This window comes from Schistocerca americana, chromosome 7 (assembly GCF_021461395.2).
Source record: "Schistocerca americana isolate TAMUIC-IGC-003095 chromosome 7, iqSchAmer2.1, whole genome shotgun sequence".
In the NCBI taxonomy this organism is placed as follows: domain Eukaryota; kingdom Metazoa; phylum Arthropoda; class Insecta; order Orthoptera; family Acrididae; genus Schistocerca; species Schistocerca americana.
Window position 1 is genome coordinate 265,022,930 of NC_060125.1, and position 14,133 is coordinate 265,037,062.

Genomic DNA, 14,133 nt, shown 5'->3' on the forward strand with positions numbered 1-14,133 from the left:
TGCGGCGTTAATACTATTATTTGTATAGTACAGGGTATCTAATTCTGTATGTTTATCGGTTACACTGCGCCGGCCGGTGTGGCCGTGCGGTTAAAGGCGCTTCAGTCTGGAACCGCGTGACCGCTACGGTCGCAGGTTCGAATCCTGCCTCGGGCATGGATGTGTGTGATGTCCTTAGGTTAGTTAGGTTTAATTAGTTCTAAGTTCTAGGCGACTGATGACCTCAGAAGTTAAGTCGCATAGTGCTCAGAGCCATTTGAACCATTTGAACCGGTTACACTGCAGTAAAGTGCAAGATTGCGGATCGAAGGGTCTCTGATCGATTCCTCGTAAGTGCTACGATTTCCATCTATCACTTACTTCGCCACTAGTAATTTTCGTGAATGTGAGAAATGCCGATCATCACCGTGATTTGGAATCAATCTTAACCTGTATATCCTCCTATAGGTGGATGGATGAGTCAGTTCGAAGGTCGGAGGAAAGCATCAGCATACAACCTCAAATAGTACCATGCCTAGCAAAACACCGTGGTATTCAAACCAGCCTTTGTGTTGATGATAGCCATGCTTCCCAATGGAATGGGAAGAAGACCTAATAAGTGTTATTGCCTGAAGTACCCTCTGTCATGCACTTCATAGTGGTTTGGAAAGTATGGACGTTGCTGCAAGACGACAAAAATTATAGATATTGTTCGCAAAATTGTCGGCAGAAGAAAATCACAATCTCAGATCAGCAGGACAAGAACGATCCGCTTCACTCTTGGTTACTAGCGACACAAAAAAGAAAAAAAAAGCGTACTTGCAACTCCCACACACATTCTCACTGAACGCATATGACATGCAAATCTAAACTTGCGGAGAACCGTAAAGAACGGTCAGACACCACAACGACCAAGTCGAATCGTACTAAACGCTTTTCCTACTCGCCGTATTCAATAGAAGAACGGAACGAATGACTTCATCAGCGATGACCATCCTCCGCGCAGACATGCTGCCTTACGTAATGTAATTTCCGCGAAGATGAGCTCATGGTGACTGAAACGTCCCCCAGTGAAACCTGTAGTCTTATAACTTGCGTCTCCATTGTTAGAATCGGTAGTTTCTTGGGACATTTATCGAGTTCCGCCTACATTTAGATCTCGTTTCGTTAAATCGATGGGAGGTAGACGCGATAAAAGTATGTCGCAGCTACAGATAACGCATGAGGCGAGCATGGTAACTCTTTCTTCTACTTACGTTAATAAACTTACCATAGCAACAAGTCGATATTTGGCCCAAAGTACTTATTTTAGTTTCTAGTGTCTTGATACAGAAGACAATGCTGAACTGCAAATGTAAAGCAGAAATGAATTGAAATATATCTTATTTCTTTGTGAAGCACAGGCAGACGTAACCTAGCGTGTGAACTAATGGCCTGTAAAATGCGATAGCGTCATTAAAATCAAAAACTCAAAGCTCAGTAGCACAGTATTCCTTGTTTAGCTAACGTTATGATCGTTAGAGCCCATTTTTCTGACACTGGCGAAAACTTCACGAAATTATCCTAATGCCCGCTTTCCCAATATAGGAATGAATGTTGAAATACTCCATAAAATATGTCAATAAACGAGTAATTAAACGCTAGAATTCAGCGCAAAGTAAGCGGTATACGACATATGCAGCACTCGACGAGTAATCTTTATGGAGGCGTGTTACAATTGAAAGTAATAATATCTTATACGCTGATAGACACGAATTGCCTCATTCCATCCATAATGCGGAGAGAATGCGCGACACCACCCTGTGAATGAAACTTAAGCTTAACGTCGATATCGAAGTCATTACAGACGGAGAACTCACTTGCAGAATGCTGAAATGAAGAGTGTACAGTAGAAGCATTATTGTGGTAGTTCCTGGAAGTGATTTAAGAAATCCATCTGTTCATTTACACGAATGGTCGAGTGTTTACACTTTTTGTCTGTCTGATGTCAGAATGATAATGAAACGTGCAGGTAAACGAAAGTGGAACGCCATAGAAGTGACAACACGGGTGATTCAGTATACATTTGCGTTGTTGGCTGGCGTAACTGATGTTCAAAGGGTTCAAATGGCTCAGCACCATAGGACTTAACATCTGAGTCCATCAGTCCCCTAGAACTTAGAACTACTTAAACCTAACTAACCTAAGTACATCACACACATCCATGCCCAAGGCAGGATTCTAACCTGTAACCGTAGCAGTAGCGCGGTTCCGGAGTGAAGCGCCTAGAATCGCTCGGCCAGAGCGGCTGGCTTAACTGACGTTAACGCGACAGCATTTACCTAGGTATACCACCCTCGGAACGCTTTTCTTGCCATGTGTTGTAACACAAAGCACTGCAAACTGAGCTAAAGTGAGTGATGGTTTTGGTCGAGCGTCACGGCTAAATTGTACGCGCTGTCAGGTGGCTGGAGAGATTGGTGGTCTTGGATCTGCACGGCTGGGACTGTGTGGAACTGCCAAATCTGTTTACTGCCAACGACGCCCACTAGAAATACAGGCCATGGCGGGTATGTAGTGATTCTTAACTGCGTGTTTAAAACAATGCAAGCCCTCGATAGCACACGATGAAGTTAAGAGCTTTAGTAAATAGTTTTTCATTGACATATTGATTTCTCGTAGGTCCTGTACAGAGCTAAACGTCCACGAAGAATGGCGGACAAGGTGACTAGTGTGACGTCACAAATTCGCTGCGGGGCCTGTATTTCTTGTGCACCCCATCTTCCAGGATGTGAATCCATGGTCGCTCGGCTACAGGCACCAAGAGGTGAATTTTCGGGTAAGGAGGCGCCAAACTTACTTTAGCCGGCCGCCACATTGCTTCTTTCTCAATATTGTGGCTGAAGTTGCAGAGGTAAGACTACGTCAGTTTGAGGTATGGTAGACCCGTTCGCTTTTGGAACTCTGAAGTTCTTCCGAGGCGAACAGTAGGGGCGTGTGCAAAATTTTACGTGTGTGTTACGATGTAGTGTACACTTATAAGGGTTGCAAGTAAATTGAATGTCTTAATTTTGTTTGAATAAACTGAACTGCTGAAGTATATTTAAATTTTATAATCGAGTATCTAATATCGCAAGGAATAAAATTAAATGAAAAAGTTTGTGCACTCAGTGGAAATCGAACCCGAGCTGGTGGGTTTAGGCTTGGCCCCACTCACCCACTTAGGATTACGGCAGCTGTTCCTTAATACGCTTGCACAGTACGTTACACAGAGTTTCAAAGGAAAAGGCGGAGCTAGTACTGTGAGCAACGTAGCACCCGTTGTGCCGAAATAAATGACATAGCATTGGAGCCTGCAAAGTTGAAACAGACATCTGAGTCCCTCCTCCGAGTTGATCGTAGTGGGGCTGACCATGATTTCAGCACCCGACACTGATTTCGAGTTATCTCGGAGAGAGCGCTACAGAAAACAAGTTTTCGGCCATTTTATTTGCATACCAGCACGTATTCCAAGAGAAATGGTGACGTTTTAGTGCGTTTTCTGGATCGCCTTCTAAGGGAAACGCCATTATATTACTATGATTTGTGGCTGGCATTCGAAGAGAAATAGCATAATTATAGAGCTATTTTTACCGTGTGCTGTAGCTCATTGGCACATGTTAACTGGCCACCACTGGAGACAACGGTCCCAATATTTGTAGATATTCTGCGATAGTTCAGTGGGAGTTAGAAAAATCTATAATAGTCAGTACTCTGATTTTATTCCTCCAGCAGTTCTGTGGATCTTGTATTTATCGTAGGTTAAGCTGGAGTGGACTTGGCGTTATCTGCAATGAGTCTAACTTTAACTCAGTTAGCTAGTGGGACTCTATTGATTTGAACGCCGATCAACAATTAAGTTCATAACATCGCATGTTTATTACTTTTTAATTTTCTTGTGATAGTATTGAAGTGACTTGGAACAATTTAAGCAGTGAAAATTTGCTGTTTCTCTTCCTTTTTTTTTTTTTTTTTTTTTTTTTTTGTTGTTATATAACTTGTTTTCCAACCAGTATTTTGGCGGCTCGTGCTAAATTTATTTCGCTTAACGATGTCATCCGGTTTAATCACCAGTTTTTATTCTGTGTGTGTGATGAAGAATAATAAACTTTACATTAAGCTTTGACAGTTTGTAGTTGGGGAATGTTATTTAAATCGCGGCACCTACATTCAGTCAAGCAACATTTGAATCTCATTTACATCAGGAATAATTATATTATTTTTATTAACTAAAGCGACATAAATTTAAGTGTAGTTATCATCACCCGCGCAAACAGGTCAACATCGCTGCCAAAGTTTAAACACTTTAAGACGCAATCCTTTGGGCTCCTTATCAGAGACAGCAAAGAACCTGGAAAAGCAGTTGAACGGAATGGATAGTGTCTTGAAAGGAGGATACAAGATGAACTTCAACAAAATCAAAACGAGAATAATGGAATGTAGTTGAATTAAGTCGGATGGTGCTGAGGGAATTAGATTAGGAAATGAGACACTTGAAGTAGTAAAGGAGTTTTGCTATTTGGGGAGCAAAATAACTGATGATGGTCGAAGTAGAGGGGATATAAAATGTAGACTGGCAATGGCAAGGAAAGCGTTTCTGAAGAAGAGAAATTTGTTAACATCGAGTATAGATTTACGTGTCAGGAAGTCGTTTCTGAAAGTATTTGTATGGAGAGTAGCCATGTATGGAAGTGAAACATAGACGATACATAGTTTGGACAAGAAGAGAATAGAAGCTTTCGAAATGTGGTGCTACAGAAGAATGCTGAAGATTAGCTGGGTAGATCATATAACTAATGAGGAGGTATTGAATAGGAATGGGGAGAAGAGAAGTCTGTGGCACAACTTGACTAGAAGAAGGGATCGGTTGGTAGAACATGTTCTAATGCATCAAGGGATCACCAATTTAGTATTGGAGGGCAGTGGTTGGTAGAACATGTTCTAAGGCATCAAGGGATCACCAATTTAGTATTGGAGGGCAGTGTGGAGGGTGAAAATCGTAGAGGGAGACCAAGAGATGAATACACCAAGCAGATTCAAAAGGATGTAGGTTGCAGTAGGTACTGGGAGAAGCTTGCACAGGATAGAGTAGCATGGAGAGCTGTATCAAACCAGTCTCGGGACTGAAAACCATAACAACAATAACATCATATTCTCAAGTAATGTTTGTTAGAATTTTTACACATTCAGCAAAATCACCCTGTCATATAAGGAACGACAGTGGGACTATAATATTTTGTCAGGAAATCCCAGATGTATGTTGCCTGTGGAGTTGGTCTCACTGTGTATATCTACATACTACAAGTTACATCAGGAATGTGGTGGAGGGTATGTCTGGTAACACTACACTCGGCTTCTTTCCTATTCCATTCTCACGTACTAAAATTTCTTGTCACGCCTGTTGGCGAACTTTGCTGCGTCAGACAGAAGCGCTGCGCATCGCTATCAGCGGTCTGGTAGCGGAGACGGGGTCTGTCGCCGGCCAAACACAGGGCGCGCTGCTGGTTCGCGTTGCAGCGCAGTGCGGCGGGCGGCAAGCCGTTTGATGTCCCGCGCTGTGTGCGCACGTGTGTGTGAGGCGGGGAGCGCCCTCCTCAGCGAAATACTCGTAATTAGCGGCCGTGTCCACGGGCCGTGGTGCACCCACAGCACGGCCGCTCTGTACAGCGCGTCCACCTGCCACGAGGGCGGCCACGCGCGCAAATCCTGCTCGAGCGCGACTCTGAGGCGGCGCTGCTAAACGCCCGCGCCAAAGAGAATCAGCGCGAGGGCACACCCGCAAAACAGAGAGCATCCGCTGGCCCCTAGACCGGTGACTCCCAACCTTTCTGAGACGGCTACCCCCGAGTTCCGATATTATCTTGTACCCTGCACTCATCCCCCTTTCTCCGTTTCCAGCACCAACATTTAGCCTAAGCAACTACAGAACGAAAAACTATTTTTTTGGCACACATTTATTTTTAAATGGATGGAAGAAGAATGGTATTTACGAAATCTATAACTTTACCTCCGCCGTTTTGCAACAGATGGCAGTAGCGGCAAGTCGGGGTCCAGGTTAGGTCTTGTCACGAAAAAACTTAGATATTTGTAAACACACCTCCATCAAAATATTAATCGATCTGTGATGGTATTATAAAGCTGCTCTCGACTGAACATATACAGGGTAGAAAGTATTTAAACCAACAAACTAGGAGGTTGTATGGGACATCAAAACAAATATTTTTCCCTAATGTCTTTTTTTTTCTACGAGGATTATTTAAACCAGTGGAGGCCGTATTACGCTCTTCAGTTGTAGGCAACTGCTGTCCACTAGTGTACTAGTGCACTGTCTCTCTTTACTAATGGAGCCATACACCTGAAGTGAGTACACTCATAATGGTTGGTGCGTACTACGCAGCGCACCACAACTGACGAGCTGAACAGCGGGTTTATCAACAACAATATCCTAATCGTCGTATCCCGCATCATACGACCTTTGCTGCTGTGTACCAACGTCTGCCTGAGACCGGGCCATTCAGCAGATAACCTGGACAGGGACGCCGTCGCACGGTAAGAACGCTGCAATTTGAGGAAGCTGTCGTGCAGCATGTGGAGCGGGATCCTTCAATCAGCACTCGTGCAATTGCACGTAACATGGGTACGAAAAAGACAAATGTAAGAACAGTCCTTCGAGAGCAGTTGTTACGTCCATTTCACATACAGCGTGTCCACAACCTGGAACCAATTGATTATCCACCCAGAGCACAGTTTTCGCAGTAGTACCTGGAACAGTGTGAAATGCATCCTACATTTCCATCCTCTGTGGTTTACCGATGAAGCAACGTTCGGGCGTGATAGAGCCTTCAACATGCACAATTTGCATGTTTGGGGTGAGGATAACCCACATGTCACATTGACTAGCGCTCATCAAGTGCGGCTCTTCGTTAATGTGTGGGTCAGTGTTGTTGGGGACTGTTTAATTGGGCCGTATCTGCTACCTAAGCCATTAAATGGCAGGCACTGTTACAATTTTCTCGCCAGAATTTCTGGAAGACGTCCCGCTCCCTACAAGACAACGCATGTGGATCCAACATGACAGGGCGCCGGCACATTTCAGTCGTCGTGTGCTTCGATTCCTGGTCCGACGGTTCCCAGAACATTGGATTGGCAGAGGTGGTCCTGTACCATGGCCTGCTCGAGCCCCAGATATGTCCGCTCTGGACTTTTTTGTATGGGGAGATATGCGCAACCTTGTTTATGCAACTCCTGTCGCATCAGAAGAGGATCTGGTTGTCCGGATAGTAGCAGCAGCAGGAACAATTCAGGATACTCCTGGGGTTTTTGCCCGTGTCAGACAGAAAAAGATCCGACGATGTAACCTTTGTTTACGTGTCAGTGTAGGCAGTTTTGAAAATTTACTGTAATTGAAATTGGGTTGTCCTAATGTGCTGTCTCTTGGTCATAAGAAAATGGAAAAGTATTTGTTGGTTTAATTAATTTGCCGCCAGAGAAATCTTCCTCTACCGGTTTAAATATCCCTCATAGGAAAAAATGACATTAGGGAAATATATTTGTATTGATGTCTCCTACAACCTCCCAGAGTTTGTCGGTTTAAATACTTTTCACCCTGTAGACTTACGAGTCCACATATCGCTGCAGGTAAAAAGGATGTTTCTATTACATATGAAACAGACAGCAAAACTTACCAGTAACCAGGTTTCTCCACCTCTGCAGCTCGTTGAATGAGTGAATCCCCTATACCCGGCTGCCTCTTCTTGAGTGATAACCTGTAACAAGAATGAAAGCAGTTGTAAAACGCTATTATCTGAGGTGAAGGAAAACACCTTCCACGAATATTACATTTCTTTCATAGGCAACGTCTCAAATTCAGTATTCTATGCCATACCAAATGACTATGCTGTACGATGTAAAGTCTCTATCGCGATTTGATTGCTTATACAGGGTGTTCGGCAACAAATGTTGGGTATGACGTTCATGGACGTCTATACAAGCCTGAACCCGCTTAATTTTGTTGGGAAACAAGTTCTGCAGAACAAATTACGGTAATCGTCCCAGGTACGCAGCTATTTGAGATTTTAAGTCACACAGCGCACGTCGGAGAGTGTGATGTACTGCAGATTTAGCTGGACTCCAAAGAACAAAGCCTGGTGGAGTGAGGGCCGAAGAGTGAGGGGCGACCACACATTAAGTGAGACTATACGTTCCCCCCAAAAGCTGTGTTGTTAGCTGTGTACGCAGTAGCGACATTTTGTTGAAACTATGAGTCTTTCTCTACGTGGGCAATGAAATCGTGAATTATTAAACAATTAAACAATAACGTTTACTGTTCACGGTTTCATCAAAGATAATGGCCCAGTAATGCGCTGGATACTGCTACCCGTACTCCTATTTTCTGGTCACTCGATCGCGTTTCAAAAGCAGTACGAGGATCCTCTGTTGGCTATAATCTTGTTTCTTTGTGTTTGTTGACATGATCAGACAGGTGGAACTTGTCCTCACCTGTATAGAGATGTAAACCATTTGCAGTAACGGTTTCACTTTCCACGATTTGCATCTTTCAATCCGTCCGCTGCTGTCTCCTTATAAGGGAGCAGTTTCAGTGTTTGTCTAAACGCCTTATGCGAGGTGACAAGCCGGATATCCTTTTTTGTGTCAACTAGGGCAATAATTTTTTTGTGCTCTGCATCCTAAAGTCAGAAATTTCCAACAACTTATGTCCGTTGGTCTTCCAGTTAATTCGGAATTTAATACTGAGCCTGACTGTAGAAATTTCTCCATAAGTCGGCGAACCTTATTACGATGAGCTACATCTGTTTCCGGGAGTTTTTTCAGCAGATGCCTCGTGCACTAACCTGTATATTTATCGCCTAGTCGAAAGGCGTGTTCAGCAAGAAAAATACATTCATCTGTTGAAAGCTCCTTAATTTGCAAAGAAATTGATAATCTGAACACTGTGCATCGCATTCGATAGCTTTCAGAGAACTGCGTATCTGTTAAAAAAACTGTTGTACCAGCTTGTGTTCTGCCAATTTTGTTTCTATCTTCCAACGTAATCTATAACCGTACTCCGTAATCCAGTGCACAGATAAAGTTTTCATTGCAGTAGAAATGTTAAGAACTTTGTCTTGAGTTTAACCTAAACAAAGAGTGAAGCAGTCAACGCGCCTCGTAATGGCCGTGACACAGGGAAGTGAACCAGGCTGTTTCGGGATCTGTTCAAAATGGTTCAAATGGCTCCAAGCACTATGGTACTTATTATCGGAGGTCATCAGTTCCCTAGGACGTAGAACTACTTAAACCTAACTAACCTAAGGACATCACACACATCCATGCCCGAGGCAGGATTCGAACCTGCGAGCGTAGCAGCCGCGTGGTTCCGGACTGAAGCACCTAGAACAGCTCGGCCACAGCTGCCGGCTCTGACTCTGTGCCGAGGAAGATGGATAGCCCGCATATTAATTTTTAGATTGTTTTTTTTGCACTTGCTTAGGTTCTACATCTAAATCTACATCTACAGTGATACTTCACACGCTACCTATGGTGCGTGGCGGAGGGTACTCTATACCTACTACTTGTCATTCCCCCTATTCCACTTGCAAATAGAGCGATGGAAAAACGACCATATGTGCGCCTACATATGAACCTTAATTTGTCGCCTCTTATCTTCGCGGTGATTTATTTGTTTTGAAATCTTTCAGTTGTTTCTCAACGCCGGGCATGCTTATTTTTGTGTCGTCCGTACAGGTGTATGCCCGGAGGTCAAATGACGGTACGGTTCTGCTATGTGAACGATTTCTTGATCATGGAATTTAAAACTTTGGCTTTTGTTTGGTGCCTTCAACTGCCTATGCTGAACTAATTCCCTATCTCCGCCTCAGGAACACAATTAAAATATGAATAAACAGATTAGAGTACACTTACTTTGTCTGACTTTTGGTGTTTTGTTATATCTTGACCATCGGTTTCAAGGACTGTCACAGATCTTCAGATCTGTTAAAATTACAAACGCAAGCGACAGTTGGTTCCTAATCCTGATTTCACAGGACTAGAATCCATTTGTGGTTTACTTTTGTATTTTTAACTTGTATGTTGATGGGAGGCCGCGCCTGACGCCCTTAATCAGAAGATAATAAAACAGCGATCGACACGTCGAAAATAAGAGTCGCGAATAGCTCCTTACTGAAAACTATCTCCAGAGTTGAAAACCAAAAAAAGGCGACCAGCGGAATTGCGGTTCATGATTTAAAATCAGCTGATGGGCAAGACATTCCTTATGGTGTATGACGATTGCGACGACAGGAAGTATCTCTGGTAGCAGAATTAAAATGAGACAATTAAGGTTTCATATACGGAGGATTGGCCGTCATTAACTGCCACTGCCACTGATGGTAAACATCCAATGAAAAGACAGCGGTTACGTAAAGACAATACCCCATTTACAGATTGTGTTCAGTGTGAAGTGCGTCTGTGACATGCGAGAATATTCAGCTGCAAAAACCGTGTCTCATCGTTTGCAGAACATTGTGCGTTTCGCAGCTTGCATGCGCGCTACGGGTCGGGTCGTCGACTGGAGCGGAGAAAGCGGCCAGCTGCTGGAGAAAGCGGTGGAACTGCTGGAGGCTGCGGCTAGGCCTCACGGTCAAGGTTGCTGGACCAGTTCTCGACGGCTGCTCGGAGGCTGCTGGCTGGTCCGCGCGGCCACTGACATCTCGCCGGGGCTAAGGCGGAGGTGTTTGCGGAAACGTCTCAGTCGCTAGTCCTACCGAGCCGTCGGTTCAACGTCGGCTGAAGTGACCAGCAGCGAATTCTAATTCGTGTGTCCTTGTAAGACCGGAATGTGAAACGTTGAAAGTAGAAAACGAGGCGATTATGGCCTACTTTCTCCTGTAGCGGTAAACATCGGTATATGTATCCGAAATAATGAGCAATACATTTCTGGGGCTACTTCTTTAGCCACTGCGTCTCTGATCCAGGTTTCTCATACCTTAGTGGCTCTTAAAATTGCAGCAATTCTTTCAAATCCTTGAACAGTAAGCTCTCCACTTCGCTTTCTCTACAGTCTCCCATCTTTACTGTCTACCAGTTCATTAAGTCATTCCCAGTCCCCTAATAGCAGCACACCTCGTCCTGCTCTGCATCTCTATTGCAGAAGAACCCCGACTGGCCCATTACATTCAGCATTCTTGACTATCATGTATTACTGCTGCCCGAGTAACAACTAGCCTTCCTTTCTTACGTCTCCATAGCCTCCACACCCTTTTCTTCTCTAATTTTAATAGTCTCCAGCTCCAAGACCTTACTGTTAGCCCTCCTACATTACATTTTCCATCTCAGATGGTTCCTGCCAACTTTTTCCCAACCACGAGTCCTTCCCCGTCCACACGCTTCACGTCCTGTTTGACACAGAATCCTCTCCGTGCCCTCATCCGCACCAAAATGCCTTCGCTGTTAATTATTAGTAGGATTAGTAGGAGCTCACATCACTGTCATATCCATTGCTGCAGGGAATAGGTCACATAAACCAAATCAAGTCACCCATCAGAATTTTTTGTCTTCTCTCGATTTATTTCATGTCTTTGATTTTTTTTATTAATCAGAGGCTGAAGAACAGCATCCTGGGGGATGACTGCCCCTGAAAGGGTGGAATTTTAATGACAACTCAAAAAGTAAAGACTCTCTGTGGATACCTTCGAGTGACGTCAGACACAGTTCTCGTGAAGTTTATTTTATCGGGTATGCCATTGAAGTAGCCCTGCCGCAGTAAAGCAGACGTCTGTTTTATTCCAACTTGATACTTCTTGCTAGTAAAAAAAAAAAAAAAAAAAAGAAAAACACAATACTTAAGGATCGCTTGATGGAAGGTATTGTTAGTTCAGTTAACCTCCAGACCAGATGTGAGGAAACGCAGATCAGCAAATCGTAAGCAATTACTTTTCTTCACACAAAATCGCGAAGTGAACTGTTTAATGATCTAAAACTAACAAAACTGTATCGTTATAGATCCCACTGATGATGCCTTAGAACAGGAGAAGGCGAAACGCGTATGGGATAAATAAAGTAATTAGCAGCAGAAAAAGACAGTTTTATTTGCAAAACAAATATTCAATTAAATTTCTTTATGATTCTTACAATCACTCTCAGTCTGGAATTTGCCTCAATTGTTACTGCGTTATAAGTCGATCCCTAGGTAGATACCCACAGTTTTTAAGCTTTTGGCTGACTCCAGAAATCTGTAGACAAGGTGTAGCCAGACAAGAGGTGTTTTTTGGGTCGTAAAGATGAACAGTTCGTGCTTCGATCTCGCTACACAATTTTCTAGGTTCTTTCACAAACAGTACCAGAAAACAGTAGCAGTTCCTGGGAACTGTTTCATTTGGCAATACCTTCTTCCTTTTTTCCTTTACTTTTAGATACATGATGTACCTTAGTCCTGTTCACAAAAGCTTTCTAACCCTCACTGTGTCAGTCGCAAGGCTGGTAAGCAAGAGCGTAGCAGCAAATGTTTGTTATCATGTTGTCCGTTGCAGCCTCTTACCCATCTTGGTATTTAAAGTCATGTCAGATCCTTTCTAAGGTATTAAAAATTGTACCGCCTTTCTTGTCAACATCGTACATCTACCGCTAGTACAATGGCGACCTGCTTGAAAAACAGAATTATTTTCGATTATACCTGGATAGCTGGTTTCAATTCAGGCGTGAGAGGACAACTTCATCATCAACATAAGACATTCAAGGTATCATTATGTGCACTTTCTGATTAGCATATTTTGCGCTGACGTCAATGGTTAAATACTAAACATGTCTGAAATGTTTCGTGATGTTAGGACAAGTGATAATCTGTTTATCACACGGTACCATTAAATTCGACAATCGCTCTGGTATCATCCGAATGGCTGCAGTATATCACGCAAACTGATTTCATCCTGTCAATAATACTCTTCTGTGTGTTCTCTTTCTCTTCTGAGTGTCGTTTTACTCTGTTTCTTCCTACAGTCATCCTCGAAAGCACAGACTCGACTCTGAACTACTCGTCATAAAAATCCACACGGTGTGGATACGAACGCTGAGTAAGGGAAAGGGATGGTATATCCGTATTTCACCATAACCTGTGAGGACCATCAAAATTTAGTCATACGACCCAGGTCCAAAATAGTGAAGATGACTGAGGTTTTGTACTCATGTTGACATTCGATAAAGGTTATCATTCAAACCTGAGATGACAGAAGCGGTATTCTGAGGACTAACACTTGACTGGATCAATAGGTCGTTCAGCACGCAAACGATTTCGACTTTGCGAAAAAGCTAAATCACTTTATGATCTCGCAGAATTCGTTCTATTAATAGCCCGACTAGTGCAGGTTAAAGTGCCACTTCCGGGACCTGAAGGTGCGCCGGCCCCGAATCGAATCCGCCTGCCACATTAACGACGAGAAGTCGATTTTCCGGCCAGCCTGCATGTGGGTTATCAGGCGGTTTCCCACATCCCACTAGTTGAATACCGGGCTGGTGCTGAAATCCCGCCTCAGTTTCACAATACACATACATATTGAACACGTTTGCCCACTTTCAGATTAATAGGACTACATACAGATGGCTGGGGAAATACATTCCATACCATTGGGTGACACCGAAAAAGGACTTCCGGCCACCTCTTAAATTAACCATGCCCTATTAGGTAATAACCATGCCCACAATGCGCTGACTGCAGACAGAGGCACAAGAAAAAGAAGAATTCCTTTGACTGCATGTTACTCCTGCTACTGGAAATCCCGCAGAGTTCGCTACACAGAGTGTGATCCGTATAAGTGCAGATATTTTTTATGTGATATTTTAATACGAATACACATTAATATGTTTGCTGTTTTTCATCTGCGTCGAAGAGTCTCCCCACAACGACGTAACAAACTTTGCAACCTGATGTTTTCTGCATGACTGTACATGGGCCACAAGGCGAACGACGCCTGGCAGTATAGATTAATCGTCTTGCGTCTTTGTGTCCAGATTTCGACACCCGACCTGATGTGTAGGGGAAACAGGCATTACTACCTTGCTCTTGTCTGATGTACTGGGAGTCCTAATTGCTTCAATTACTAGTGTGCAGATGCAGTAAATACTGATGTAATGTTGTTCAGTATA

The 14,133-nt window shown here is 43.5% G+C and overlaps 1 long non-coding RNA gene across 1 annotated transcript in view; it reads right to left on the bottom strand.

Moving 5' to 3' along the window:
• LOC124622520 overlaps positions 1 to 14,133 on the bottom strand; it is a 211,887-nt gene that overhangs the window by 42,928 nt on the left and 154,826 nt on the right. Inside the window, exon 4 of the long non-coding RNA XR_006980640.1 lies at positions 7,683 to 7,763. This is a non-coding gene — a long non-coding RNA (uncharacterized LOC124622520). The remainder of the gene's footprint in view (positions 1 to 7,682; positions 7,764 to 14,133) is intronic.